This window comes from Lissotriton helveticus, chromosome 12 (assembly GCF_964261635.1).
Source record: "Lissotriton helveticus chromosome 12, aLisHel1.1, whole genome shotgun sequence".
NCBI classification, from domain to species: domain Eukaryota; kingdom Metazoa; phylum Chordata; class Amphibia; order Caudata; family Salamandridae; genus Lissotriton; species Lissotriton helveticus.
In genome coordinates, this window is record NC_136073.1 from 860,924,440 (window position 1) to 860,940,525 (window position 16,086).

At 40.3% G+C, this 16,086-nt stretch overlaps 1 protein-coding gene across 3 annotated transcripts in view; it reads right to left on the reverse strand.

Moving 5' to 3' along the window:
• Positions 1-8,719: 8,719 nt before the first annotated feature.
• UPF1 (UPF1 RNA helicase and ATPase) overlaps positions 8,720-16,086 on the reverse strand; it is a 276,443-nt gene continuing 269,076 nt past the window's right edge. For all 3 annotated transcript variants that reach the window (XM_078669700.1, XM_078669698.1, XM_078669699.1), the window contains exon 24: positions 8,720-11,209. The gene's annotated coding sequence lies outside the window, so the exon portion shown is untranslated. The remainder of the gene's footprint in view (positions 11,210-16,086) is intronic.

Below are 16,086 nucleotides of genomic sequence, written 5' to 3' on the forward strand. Positions count from 1 at the left end.
ATGTGAGATCCTTCCCTATATATAAGTATCAACCTAGTCACTTCCTTCCCTATATATAAGTATCAACCTAGTCACTTCCTTCCCTATTTATAAGTATCAACCACGTGAGATCATTCCCTATATATAAGTATCAACCTAGTCACTTCCTTCCCTATATATAAGTATCAACCTAGTCACTGCCTTCCCTATATACAAGTATCAACCTAGTCACTTCCTTCCCTATATATAAGTATCAACCTAGTCACTGCCTTCCCTATATATATAAGTATCAACCACGTGAGATCATTCCCTATATATAAGTATCAACCTAGTCACTTCCTTCCCTATATATATAAGTATCAACCACGTGAGATCATTCCCTATATATAAGTATCAACCTAGTCACTTCCTTCCCTATATATATATAAGTATCAACCACGTGAGATCATTCCCTATATATAAGTATCAACCTAGTCACTTCCTTCCCTATATATAAGTATAAACCTAGTCACTTCCTTCCCTATATATAAGTATCAACCTAGTCACTTCCTTCCCTATATATATCAGTATCAACCTAGTCACTTCCTTCCCTATATATAAGTATCAACCACATCAGATCATTCCCTATATACAAGTATCAACCTAGTCACTTCCTTCCCTATATATAAGTATCAACCATGTGAGATCCTTCTCTATATATAAGTATCAACCACGTGAGATCATTCCCTATATATAAGTATCAACCTAGTCACTTCCTTCCCTATATATAAGTATCAACCATGTGAGATCCTTCCCTATATATAAGTATCAACCATGTGAGATCCTTCCCTATATATAAGTATCAACCACATCAGATCCTTCCCTATATATAAGTATCAACCACGTGAGATCATTCCCTATATATATAAGTATCAACCACGTGAGATCATTCCCTATATATAAGTATCAACCTAGTCACTTCCTTCCCTATATATATATAAGTATCAACCACGTGAGTTCATTCCCTATATATAAGTATCAACCACGTGAGATCATTCCCTATATACAAGTATCAACCACGTGAGATCATTCCCTATATACAAGTATCAACCTAGTCACTTCCTTCCCTATATATATATGTATCAACCACGTGAGATCATTCCCTATATATAAGTATCAACCTAGTCACTTCCTTCCCTATATATAAGTATCAACCTAGTCACTTCCTTCCCTATATATATAAGTATCAACCATGTGAGATCATTCCCTATATATATTAGTATCAACCTAGTCACTTCCTTCCCTATATATAAGTATCAACCTAGTCACTTCCTTCCCTATATATAAGTATCAACCTAGTCACTTCCTTCCCTATATATAAGTATCAACCATGTGAGATCCTTCCCTATATATAAGTATCAACCTAGTCACTGCCTTCCCTATATATAAGTATCAACCATGTGAGATCCTTCCCTATATATAAGTATCAACCTAGTCACTGCCTTCCCTATATATAAGTATCAACCATGTGAGATCCTTCCCTATATATAAGTATCAACCATGTGAGATCCTTCCCTATATATAAGTATCAACCATGTGAGATCCTTCCCTATATATAAGTATCAACCATGTGAGATCCTTCCCTATATACAAGTATCAACCACATCAGATCATTCCCTATATATAAGTATCAACCATGTGAGATCCTTCCCTATATATAAGTATCAACCTAGTCACTTCCTTCCCTATATATAAGTATCAAGCACGTGAGATCCTTCCCTATATATAAGTATCAACCTAGTCACTTCCTTCCCTATATATAAGTATCAAGCACGTGAGATCCTTCCCTATATATAAGTATCAAGCACGTGAGATCCTTCCCTATATATAAGTATCAACCACGTGAGATCCTTCCCTATATATAAGTATCAACCATGTGAGATCCTTCCCTATATATAAGTATCAACCTAGTCACTTCCTTCCCTATATATAAGTATCAACCATGTGAGATCCTTCCCTATATATAAGTATCAACCTAGTCACTGCCTTCCCTATATATAAGTATCAACCTAGTCACTTCCTTCCCTATATATAAGCATCAACCTAGTCACTTCCTTCCCTATATATAAGTATCAACCTAGTCACTTCCTTCCCTATATATAAGTATCAACCTAGTCACTTCCTTCCCTATATATAAGTATCAACCTAGTCACTTCCTTCCCTATATATAAGTATCAACCTAGTCACTTCCTTCCCTATATATAAGTATCAGGCACGTGAGATCCTTCCCTATATACAAGTATCAACCTAGTCACTTCCTTCCCTACATATAAGTATCAACCTAGTCACTTCCTTCCCTATATATAAGTATCAAGCACGTGAGATCCTTCCCTATATATAAGTATCAACCACATCAGATCCTTCCCTATATATAAGTATCAACCATGTGAGATCCTTCCCTATATATAAGTATCAACCTAGTCACTTCCTTCCCTATATATAAGTATCAACCTAGTCACTTCCTTCCCTATATATAAGTATCAACCTAGTCACTTCCTTCCCTATATATAAGTATCAGGCACGTGAGATCCTTCCCTATATACAAGTATCAACCACGTGAGATCATTCCCTATATATAAGTATCAACCTAGTCACTTCCTTCCCTATATATAAGTATCAACCTAGTCACTTCCTTCCCTATATATAAGTATCAACCTAGTCACTTCCTTCCCTATATATAAGTATCAACCACATCAGATCATTCCCTATATATAAGTATCAACCTAGTCACTTCCTTCCCTATATATAAGTATCAAGCACGTGAGATCCTTCCCTATATATAAGTATCAAGCACGTGAGATCCTTCCCTATATATAAGTATCAACCTAGTCACTTCCTTCCCTATATATAAGTATAAACCATGTGAGATCCTTCCCTATATATAAGTATCAACCATGTGAGATCCTTCCCTATATAAAAGTATCAACCACATCAGATCCTTCCCTATATATAAGTATCAACCATGTGAGATCCTTCCCTATATATAAGTATCAACCTAGTCACTTCCTTCCCTATATATAAGTATCAACCTAGTCACTTCCTTCCCTATATATAAGTATCAGGCACGTGAGATCCTTCCCTATATACAAGTATCAACCACATGAGATCATTCCCTATATATAAGTATCAACCTAGTCACTTCCTTCCCTATATATAAGTATCAACCTAGTCACTTCCTTCCCTATATATAAGTATAAACCATGTGAGATCCTTCCCTATATATAAGTATCAACCATGTGAGATCCTTCCCTATATATAAGTATCAACCATGTGAGATCCTTCCCTATATACAAGTATCAACCACATCAGATCATTCCCTATATATAAGTATCAACCATGTGAGATCCTTCCCTATATATAAGTATCAACCTAGTCACTTCCTTCCCTATATATAAGTATCAAGCACGTGAGATCCTTCCCTATATATAAGTATCAACCATGTGAGATCCTTTCCTATATATAAGTATCAACCTAGTCACTGCCTTCCCTATATATAAGTATCAACCTAGTCACTTCCTTCCCTATATATAAGTATCAACCACATCAGATCCTTCCCTATATATAAGTATCAACCATGTGAGATCCTTCCCTATATATAAGTATCAACCATGTGAGATCCTTCCCTATATAAAAGTATCAACCACATCAGATCCTTCCCTATATATAAGTATCAACCATGTGAGATCCTTCCCTATATATAAGTATCAACCTAGTCACTTCCTTCCCTATATATAAGTATCAACCTAGTCACTTCCTTCCCTATATATAAGTATCAGGCACGTGAGATCCTTCCCTATATACAAGTATCAACCACATGAGATCATTCCCTATATATAAGTATCAACCTAGTCACTTCCTTCCCTATATATAAGTATCAACCTAGTCACTTCCTTCCCTATATATAAGTATAAACCATGTGAGATCCTTCCCTATATATAAGTATCAACCTAGTCACTTCCTTCCCTATATATATATAAGTATCAACCATGTGAGATCCTTCCCTATATATAAGTATCAACCATGTGAGATCCTTCCCTATATAAAAGTATCAACCACATCAGATCCTTCCCTATATACAAGTATCAACCACATCAGATCATTCCCTATATATAAGTATCAACCTAGTCACTTCCTTCCCTATATATATAAGTATCAACCATGTGAGATCCTTCCCTATATATAAGTATTAAGCACGTGAGATCATCCCTATATATAAGTATCAACCTAGTCACTTCCTTCCCTATATATAAGTATCAACCTAGTCACTTCCTTCCCTATATATAAGTATCAACCATGTGAGATCCTTCCCTATATATAAGTATCAACCTAGTCACTGCCTTCCCTATATATAAGTATCAACCATGTGAGATCATTCCCTATATATAAGTATCAACCTAGTCACTTACTTCCCTATATATATAAGTATCAACCACGTGAGATCATTCCCTATATATAAGTATCAACCTAGTCACTTCCTTCCCTATATATAAGTATCAACCATGTGAGATCCTTCCCTATATAAAAGTATCAACCATGTGAGATCCGTCCCTATATAAAAGTATCAACCACATCAGATCCTTCCCTATATACAAGTATCAACCACATCAGATCCTTCCCTATATATAAGTATCAACCTAGTCACTTCCTTCCCTATATATAAGTATCAAGCACGTGAGATAATTCCCTATATATAAGTATCAACCTAGTCACTTCCTTCCCTATATATATATAAGTATCAACCATGTGAGATCCTTCCCTATATATAAGTATCAACCATGTGAGATCCTTCCCTATATATAAGTATCAACCTAGTCACTTCCTTCCCTATATATAAGTATAAACCATGTGAGATCATTCCCTATATAAGTATCAAGCATGTGAGATCCTTCCCTATATACAAGTATCAACCTAGTCAGATCCTTCCCTATAAATACGTGAGATCTCTAGCTATATATAAGTATTAATCTAGTCAGATCTCTAGCTATACATATATATATACATATATATATATATATAAAAATATATATTTATCCAATTCCAATTCCAAAAATTCTTTATTTCGGCCACCTAGGCCATAAAAGATACAAAAAAAATACAATACAAATATTTTAAAAGACAATACAATATTTACATATAAAAAATCTACTGGACCTGCATGGGGTGAGGAATACAAGGTGGTACAAGTTCAAGAAGAAATTTTCTTCCTTATTATCCATGCTGCCATCAAGAATTTTGACACGGCAAAGACAATGTGGCCCAGAGTGTTGGTCTTCATGACCCTATAAGCCTGTAGGTACTTCCTGAAGCCTAGGTTCCGGCACAACGGTGCTATCCAATGCCTCCTCGCGCTTTGATAAGCGTGGCAGCCAAACATTATGTGTAAATCATCTTCATCATGGGCTTTACAGCATGGGCATAGTTTGTCACCCCCTGTGGACCATTTGTAAGTGAATACTTTGGTGGGGAGTGTGCCAAACCTCCATTGCAGGAACAGTTTCCTCGCCAAGAGAGGAAAAATAAAATCCATAAAAGGTTCAAACACATAAGAATTTTTGGATTCCATAAAACGTCTTGTCAAGGTGCCACTATTATGAAGATTGTCCATATCAACAAGGTTTTTGTTTTTATACAGCTGGGCAAGAGTTTTACGGGTAATCCTTTGGCAGCCCTGGGCTGGGTCATCCCATAAATCTTGCAAATTCAGGGTGAAAAGTTCCGATTTGATAAAGGCCAACCAGGGAATTTTGCAGTTGGCATCCAACCTCATGACATGAATGAGGTCCTGTCTATAATGATGCAGTTCCTCGGTGGTCCATATCCGATGCCAAAACTTCACGGGTTTTGACAGAAGATCCTCAGCAATAGAGGGAAGGCCCAAGTCAAGTCTTAGGGGAAGGAGTGGCGTACCTTGTGGGAGAGCAAGTAGGCGTCTCAAGAAGCTATTTTCCACACCTGCCAGAACCTTCCCTGCTTTATGCCCCCACAGCTCACTACCATACATGGCAGCTGCCTTCGCTTGGGACCTGTATGTTTCCAGGGCCGGGCTAACGGGCTTAAAGGTGGACTTGTTAGCCACCTTCAAGAGTGTGCCCGATAGCTGGGAAAGTTTCAGCCTGGATCTCGCTATTTGGCAGTCCCATGATAAATTTTCTTGAAGTGTTACCCCCAAGTAAATAAAGGTCGAAACCCTCTCAAGGCTAATTTCCCCCAGTTTAGGATTGGGTCTGGTCTTGGTAGGAGGGTTGAAGATCATGAACTTAGTTTTTTCCGTGTTCACCTCCAGCCCATGTTGACAAAAGAGGTCAAAACCATTCACAATCCTCTGGATCCCCATGGGGGATTTGGAAAGCAGGAGGGTATCGTCAGCAAACATTATTGCCGGGACCCTCCTGCCTGCCAAAAGCGGGGCGTCATTGTCCTCCACAGCGTCAAGATGTTGAATGACGCTGTTAATGAAGAGACAAAACAGGGTCGGGGCCAAGACACAGCCCTGTCGGACGCCTCGACGGACCGGGAATTTGCCCGATAACTTACCATCCCTCCCACACCTTACTTGTGCATAGTTGTTCTCATGCAACCTAATGATGATACTAAGGAGGTGGGGGGGCACTCCTAGCTTCTGCAAAACCTCCCATAGTTTCCCTCTGGGGACTAGGTCAAAGGCTGACCTCAGGTCCACGAAGACCATGTACAATCTTCCTCCCTCTAGCGTTACCGTTTTCCAATATAGGAGAAGGAGGCGGAAGATTTGGTCCATGGTCGACGTGTTCTTCCTGAAGCCAGCCTGGAGGGGGCTCAAGATGTCATTGTCCTCCACCCAGTCTAGGAGATGGTTAAGGATAAGGCGCGCAAAAAGCTTTTGGGGTACATCTATTAGGCTAATAGGCCTGTAATTGGCGGGGAGCAAAGTGGATCCCTTCTTGTGGATTGGAACAATCTCTGCCCCCAGCCAGGACCCGGGGATTGCCATACCTCCTAATATGGCATTGAAAAGGATGAGAAGGTATGGACCCCATATGTCCGGGTGATGCCTGAAGAGATCCCCGGGTAACCTATCCAGGCCTGGCGCCTTCCCCATCGGTAAATGTTCCAGGGCCGCCTCCACTTCCCCCAGTGATAGTTCCATGACAAGATCTTGGGAGCCTGGGAGCGCTAGCAGGGCTGTATCAGGGCAGGAATTAATATCTTGGTAGAGTGCCCCAAAGTGGGCCTCCCAAACCACAGGTGCCAAGTTGGGTTCAATTGCCTTTTTGAGTTCCCCTATATATTTATCAGCGCAGGGCAGGACATAAGATTAGTCCGTATCATGTGATTTAGATTTCCCACATGATGAACCCTACCCTGCACATTCTGCAGTTGTGACACACCGGAGGATGCCCTGGTGTTTGGCGGACATGGTGGCAATATAACAGGAAACACTTTTAGTCAGTCAGTGCTAAGAGGCAGAGAAGACTGGTCATGCTGCCAAACAAAATTAGAGACCATCAGTAATTGGCTGGAGCAAACAATTCTTTTTCTGCACCCGCTACAACTGAAGGAAACAAGGCATTGGGGTGTGCTGCTGTCTGGAGAATTACAACATATCTTAATTTGCCTAGATGATATTTACTAATGGATACACCAGGGTGAGGGAGTCGAGAACTTCTCAAAAATGAATTAATGGCCCATATTATCTCTGGCAAAACATGTATGCTCTAATCCTTCTAAATTCTTTAAATTTCATCTTCCTGTGTTCCTCCTCATCTGTACTTAATTGTAGAGTATGGACCTTATTACAGGGCAACAAAACAATTTTAAATAATGTGACAAAGTGCATGGTATGTCTGGCTGCTATCTGCAGCTGATGAATGTGGCATTTTAACCTTCATTGTGCATTTCTGAAACGCACTATGGATAAAGGCTTGGGTTTCAATGTGAAATCTTAAGTATTGAAGAATTCTTTTTGGACTAAGTTAATGCACTAGATTCTGTACCATTTCGTCTACATTTTTGTTAAGTTAGAAGTGCACCTTTCAGGAAACAGCATGCCTGAGTTCCAGAATGTCTGACAACTGTTTGCACTAATGACTACTTAAGAACTAAACCGCACTTTTAGCCAGTTCCTTCTGATAGACTGCCGAAAATACGGCTGAACACATGCTAAGGTTTCAAACACAGTATCTGTGGTGGCTTGGACGGCAAAGGTCACAATTGTAAACATTTAACAAAGGTACCTTGTACATGTGAAAACGACTGGAATCTTCAACTTGAAAAAACTGTTAAAAGTTGATCTTTAAAAAGACAAGATTTAGAAGACAAGGGCAAAATAGATCAGTGTCATATCTACTGAACTTCACAGACCGGCAGTTGAGATAAAAGTTACATTTTCCATAGACACACTCTGGGGTTCGGCTCAATATCAGTTGTACCAGAAATGCCATTTGTGGAACCCATGTTTTTTTAAGCATAGCATAAAAGAAGATACCTTCCCCCAGACCAACCAGACTACAATTTTGCATAGGTTTTAAATATATAGGATTTTTGTGGCTAAAGGTTATTTTTAACCACACACTTAAGATGAACTCCATTCCAAATGTTTGGGTACACAATGCCTCTGTAAAAAAAATTTACAAAATCGCAGTCACTTTTTTTTTTATAAAGTGTAAATATGTTGCTTCCATCACTAAAAAAGATAAAACTAAAAATGAACATACAGACTGGCTTGAATGCAATAGATGTTTATTAATCATATTTTATTGATGACTAACAGATTTAAAACAGACAAAAATAAAATTAAAAAAAAGGAGAACAGTGGTGGCACTGATGTAAATAGATTTATAAAACTCAGAATAACTACTACGAGGGAAAAATAAAACGGCACTAGCAGAGCCAAGCATTCCAACCAGTGAAATAAAGGGGAGGAGGTTTACTTTACCCAATGATTTGCATTGCACAAAGCATTTTACAGCTCTAGCCTATTTCAAAGTTCTACATACGCAACTAATGCAGCCTACCCAAAGGAAACAAAATGAAAAAATATTTTTTTTAATGTCAATAAATTAAACGGTCCATCTTACAGGAAGGAAAGTTGCATGTGTCCCATTCTTGCTTGACAGTTAAATAAACCTAAATTTTGAAGGCGTATTTACTATGGAGAATGGGTATAGTTTTATAAACTATTTTATGTTTGCAAATTTAGCCTATGCTAACTTTTAGCTGCAAGGCTGAAAAACAGTTTAATTAATGAGAATTCTATTTGTGTGTGGTGTTCAGCTCAAGTCTTACAGGCATAGAATATGCATACCATTTCTGTCTGTACAACTGAAACTATCGGACAGTCAGATAATGGTTGCAGAATGTATTCTTTAGGTGTCCTAAACATCTACCAGAAGGTGCAATCTGTTATTACAATGTGTACGTTTAATAGTACCAGCTTAGTCGTTTAATTTTTGTGCACTCGTGTTGTATGTTTTTTCGTTTTATACCAAAGACAAAACATTATCTATGTAAGAGTTCTCTGGTGTTCAAAACTAAAGTGAAACTATTTTCAAATGCCTGTAGCCAGGGACACTCGCCTAGCTGAAGTCTGATTCACGGCAGATTAATCTTATTTAGAGTAGGCTAAAAAGGGCCATTGGAAATCTTTTGGTATGCATGCAATTGTGAAAAATCTAAAATAGTCTACAAAGTAAGAAAATGCTTTCAATGTTCCCATTTCACTTCTTATCTAATGGTTCTTCTAACCACCAGCATGAGTACATTAAAAAAAATCTGAAGTTTTCCCCCCTGTGCTCTGCTTTTAGTTCATGTTGCACCTTAAGTATCTCCTCTTACAAAAACCAGTACTGATGACAAAGCTGCATCCTGTTCCTGAATGAAGTGTCCATTTCATTATTTGATGACCTACATGGACTCATTCAGCTGTCTGATTTAAACCATTGAAGTACATGTCGTGCAAAAGCCCCAAACCCTTCTGTTCACTGTACCCCGCTGTAAAGGTATTCTTACCAACAGCCTGCGTTTCCATGTTTAACCTGCTTCAAAATTGTGTAGAGTCTTTACTTCCATACCTATATAATCCGCAGTTTCCACCACTTCGTCCCTATTTCAGGGGCTTTTTTATGCAGGATTCTATCGATCGTTCCGCTGAGGGCTGAAGGGTGCAGAAGACCATCCTCTTTCGGAGCATACTGCACGCGCTATGGAAAAAACTAGTTTCCACATCATTCTGACAGTATCTCATTGCAGCAAACTGGAAACAGCGAAAAACCCTCCACTTGGAAGAGCATTCAAGCTCCATTTGGTTATTCCCAATATTCTCCGTTTTAGGGAGAAGAGACTGATCAAAGTCATTGCTGCAAACTTTAAATTACTCTGAACATTCCCTGCAATGTTGGTAATTAAAGTTTAAACTTTTAAAACACTTCTGAACAAGGATCTCCCTGATCCTTAGTCAAGATAGAAGATGCAAGCTACTTCTAAAACTTGAGTCCACCTTTGCATCAAAAGTTGGATTAAACCAGCTTTTAGTGAACAACCCATTCTGAGTGGTGCCCACAATGGCATTTTGACATAAAGGCAACAATGTCACCTTTAAACAAAACCTACATCTCAAAGTTGAGCTCTTGACACCGTGCGAGCCATTTGCGGTAGGTTCATAGCATACTTGATGCAAGATTTTCTGCTCCTGAAATGCCACCAATGCAGTGCTATATTCAGCTTCTATGCAAGAGAACAACTATGAGATGAAGATTTCTTCTCCTGCACTGAAAATCCTACGCTTTTCTCAAAGAAAAGTGGAACAGAGTGGTGATCGCTTAAGGCCCTTCTCTCTAGCTTATTTGGGCTGGGGGGAGCAGAGTCTCAGCTGACCATTCAATTCTATTAGGGCGATTTGATGGTAGCATTTTTGCTGATGCGCACAATCGGGTCCCGTCTTTCCCAAGGAAGCGCAGACCTGTCCTCCAGTTTCCTCTTCTCTTCTGTCTTTCGCCTTGTCTCAGTGTGCCAGCAGTGGTCTCACTCTCCGTGTCGCTCGCTCTCTCGATTGGTTGGTTTCTCTCGTCGTCCTCTTTCTCTCCTGTTGCTCTCACACAGTGGTGCTTCAGTTTTAGCAGTGGAAAACAGGTATCCGTTTTATTTTATTTTTTATTACCCAGAATAAAATGCGGATGAACTAAGCTCCACACAAGCTTAGCTCTTCTTCCTCATCCTAAACAAAAAGAAAAGAATAAATATTTCAAATTTACCATGCTAAAGAAAGTATGAAATGTTATTATATAATTAGGCTTACTGTATCAGAAGACAGTTCACACAACTAATCATTCCAGAGCTTAGCACAATACAATTCCAACAACTTTCTTAGCATGCTGCTACAAAGCATATATATGTTACTTATCAAATACATGCCCTTTAAAGAAACTTATCATCAGAAGTCCCTCATGAGTGCCCTATGGCAATCTTTAGCCAAAGTACAAATTACTTCTCTTCTGTAACTCTGCTGCATACTCCATCTAGCCGCAGATTCCTCAGCTTGTGAATATCCCCAGGTGCGCTAGACTGGATTTGGATAATTTTATTCAGGAATTCCCTCACTTTTTGGTGGTGTTGTGCGGCTCCAATTAGGGCCTGTCTAAACCAGTATGGGACATCAGGAACCTTATATAACCTCCACATCTGCGCAGAGGTCAGTTTCTTTCAGATACCTGACTGTGCCGTCGGACAAGGAGCCTTCGATAATCAGATTGTGTCAGTGTGTGGAACTCTTGATTGGAATCTTGTTATTACAGACTAGATAAGCCCAATCCATGTAATGGAAATGTGGGTTGGTCGGTGGGGAATCTTGTAGTTACAGTATCACCAAGAAAGAGCATTACGGGAGGTAACCAACCTATCCTTCTGGAGTATACTTCCTCATCTTGTATACAGACACAAAGCAGTACCTCCATAGGAGGTGCGTCTGTGGACAGACAGGGCAAAATGCCCCTCCTGCCAGACCGAGCATTAGTACTTTGTGAACGTAGGGAGAGACGCCCATGTAGCAGCCTGCCAATTGAAGAAGCTTGGCACATCACGCACAAGCACTGGTAAAAGCATTTGCTCTTGTAAAATGAGAACCTATGCCTTCTGTTGGCTGTTTCTTGGCTAGTCCTTAACAGATCTTGATACACTAGACAATGCATGTGGCGGTGGCTCTTTACTCAACAGCTTTCCCCTTTGTCATCCAAGAGATCACAACAAGAAGCTGATCGTCCAAGCAATGTTTTTGGTGCTTTCTTTGGGGCAAGCTGGGGCGAAGAAAGCTTGCAGGGTGATAGACTGCCCTATGTAGAAAAGCATAACTTCAAGGAGAAATGGCGCTTTCGTCTTAAGGACTAGCTCGTCAGGGAGGCTAATGCTTTACCTCTGCTGATCATAGCAACTGTAATGCATTCATGCAACGAGCGGACGTGATCGCTATGAGGAATGTCGTTTGCAGACTAAGTAGGCGCAGATATCAGCAGTTTACTCGTTCAAACTGGGTAGACATGAGTAAAGTGAAAGCCAGATTAAAGTCCCAGTGAGGCATCACAAATGGCGTAGGCCGAAACATATGGGACAGCCCTTTAAAAGAAATGCATCACAACTGGTAGTTTGAATGAAGATCGCTGAAGATTTAAACAAATGATGCCTGAAAAGGCCAAACTGTACACTTTAACTGCTGCCACAACAAGGTCTTGCTGGGCTAGCAAAACAGAAAACAGTTGTCAAACATCCGTCTGTAGAGGAGGCATATACGGGACGAACGCAAGACAACAAACTTCAACTTGCGTAAACTGTTTTAGTCAAGGGATATCTGGCAGCCAGGATGACACCTACTACTTCAGGAGGAAGATCAAATTGCTTCTAAATTTCCACGCATGAAGATAGAGGTTATGCAGGGTCAATGCGGGGCCCTGCCCAGCTGCTGGGACAGGCAGCCCTCCCGAAGGGGCAGCCGTATCGGAGGACATAGGTCTAGCCAGGGATTTCCTCATTACTGGTGTCACGTGGTCACATTAGGCTCGAGCGAGAATACCACCATTTTACATGTTCAAACTTGACATCTTTTCTCGAACAATGACATTTGACACACATTTAATTGCGTGCCTGTGCAGGATAACATTCTCTTAAATTAATTTGCTTACATTGCCACTTTGTGGGCATATTATTAAATACCTTGATCATTCTGTGCAAGGGAAAAGCTTACTGCGCAAAATGTTATTGTCTGCTCAGCCACAGAACTATCACAATACCATCAACAATAGAGGCCTGACAGACTTCAGTATGGCAACATAGGTGACGTTTATTATATAAAATACATCACTCTCGTTTAGTTAGAGGAAAACTTTGCTGGCACGGAGAGGTCCCCCCCATGCCGAAATTCCAGCCCAGCTGATTCATGTTTACCTCTTCTGATGGACGATGCCCAGCTACCCACTAAGACGGGCAGCCTGATGACACTTACCCACAGGTAAAGGGCAGTAAGATCACCCTACAGGGATTTGGCAAGTTCACCAACCCTAGGATAGGTTGCGCTAGGTAGGAGTACAATATATTACAGCACTTATATGCAAGCATATATTCTCTATAAAAGCTAAATGGTTAAACTGTTTATCTTCTTCACTCTTGTAATGCTAATTACGTTATTCTGTTTCCTTCTTTTGAATATTGCAGGGCACATATTTTACTCAAGAATCACAATGCTTCAATAAATATTGGAAAGCCAAGTTGTATAACTCTTTGGCTAAACATGAGTAATCAAACTGAAAGGTTCTAGATCTGTTACCACAATTTATTTTGGTGAGTCATGGTTATGTTCTTAGGTTGCAAATTCCAACTATTTCCTTTCCTGATTAGGGGTACAGATGGTGCACTGTGAGCTAGCAGGACTAAGGCAAGCATATCCTGATGGGGTGCGTAGAAATCGGTATTGCAGTTTTTACGTTTATGTCGTGCAACAAATGCACAGTTTTACTGAGAAGTATAACCGGTACGGAACAGGAAGATGCTCTGTGCCACCGTTGAGTGCTGCCGCCATTCATGATCCTCTAGACAACAACAACTCAGTTTGTCCACCCTGGTGTTCAAAGGTCCTCCTAGGTGTTGTACAATCAAGGTAAAACCCTGACGATCCAGACACTAACAAAGGTGGAAAGCTTGATGGAGCAGGACTCACAACCCCACTCAGCCCTGTTTGTTGCAGTAACTAATGGGAGTAGTGTTGTATGTGAGAACCTGCACCTGTTCACCCTTGATGGGTGGTAGGAATGGATAAGTTACTTACCTGTAATCCTAGTTCTATTCCAGGGGTATACTCATCATAGTCATAAGCACTGAATAGTCCCGCCCACGTGCGGGACCCCGGAGCAATAGCCAATAATATGCATATATCTACATATATATATAAATACATATAAATATGCATAAAATAACCATATAAATATGCTTATACATATACATATGCAGCCTAACATACACCATACTAGGCTCAAAAACTGCCATTATTGCATTTTAAACTTTTACATTTGCTAAATAAAGACATATAAATTACATTATATGATAATGCAGAAAAGAAGACACTGCCCTGGGTTTCTTTGAAACACCCAACCTTTATTTTCAAAGGTAAAAACAGGCAGGATCATAGAGGCAGCTTTAGCCTAGATAGGCTGCATAGTAACAACAGAAAAATTTGACACCGTGCCTTCAAGACCTCTATGAGCCTCCAGGCTCCCATCATGCACCACAGGTGACAGTTAGGTCAGTTCTTTTGGACGACGTTTAACAGTGTGATAACCGCATGGGTAACATGTAAAATAGACAGTACTGGTATTCGCCCGGGGAGGAGGGTGGGTTGCTTATGACTTTGATGAGTATACCCCTGGAAGAGAACTAGGATTACAGGTAAGTAACTTATCCTTCTCTTCCAGGGGATACTCATCAATAGTCATAAGCACTGAATAGAGTAGCAAGCCCATCCCATACCCTGCGGACGAATACCAGACTCTCTAAACAGTATACTAATATATATTACCCAAACAAATTCCTCAGGGATGCTTGGCCAACTTGAGCATCCGCCTGAGTATCAGAATCAAGGCAGTAATGGCGAGCAAAGGTATGAACCGAGCTCCACGTAGGTGCCTTACAAATTTCATGAACAGGAAAAAATTTTAAGCATTGCTATAGTAGCAGCCTTTCCTCTAGTGGAATGCGCTCTCGGTTTGCCCGGGAGCTGTTTCCGTGCCAACTGATAAGATAACATAATGCATGACACAATCCATCTAGAAATGGACCTATTAGACGCAGGCAAGCCTGTATTCAGAGGACCATAGTTCACAAACAAATGCTCAGACTTTCGAACACTCTTGTTTTATCAAGATAAAATTTCAAAACTGTTTTTAAGTCCAAAGAGTGTAGAGCTTTTTCAGCTGGAGTGTTCAGATTAGCAAAAAACGTAGGCAGTGCAACTGACTGGTTAATGTGAACATCCGAGACTACCTTAGGAAGGAATCCTGGATGAGTCCGAAGCACCACTCTATTCGCATGGAAAACGAGATAAGGTTCTGTAGCACAAAAAAGCCTGAATCTCGCTCACCCTGCGCGCAGAAGTGATAGCTACTAGGAAGGACACCTTCCACGACAGATGTTGAAGGGAGGCCTTATGAATAGGTTCAAATGGAGGGCCCATCAATTTGGACAAAACCACGTTAAGCTCCCAGGGAGGTGATGGAGCCCTCACGGGAGGATACACTTTCTTGAGACCCTCCAGAAAATCCTTCACAACTGGCATTTGAAAGAAAGAAACCTGAGTAGGGGACTTCCGATATGCTGTTATTGCTGCCAGATGGACCTTTACTGTAAGCCTGCTTTGGCTAAAGAAAGTAAGTATGGTAACAGTACCTGTTCCTGACCTTGAATAGGGTCATGACCTTCCGCAGCACACCACATGGAAAACCGCTTCCACTTGAAAACATATGACTTTCTTGTAGAAGCTCTTCTCGCCTCTCTTAAAATGCGCATACAGTCCTGCGAGAGGCCTAGATGTCCATACTGGACGAACTCAGGAACCAT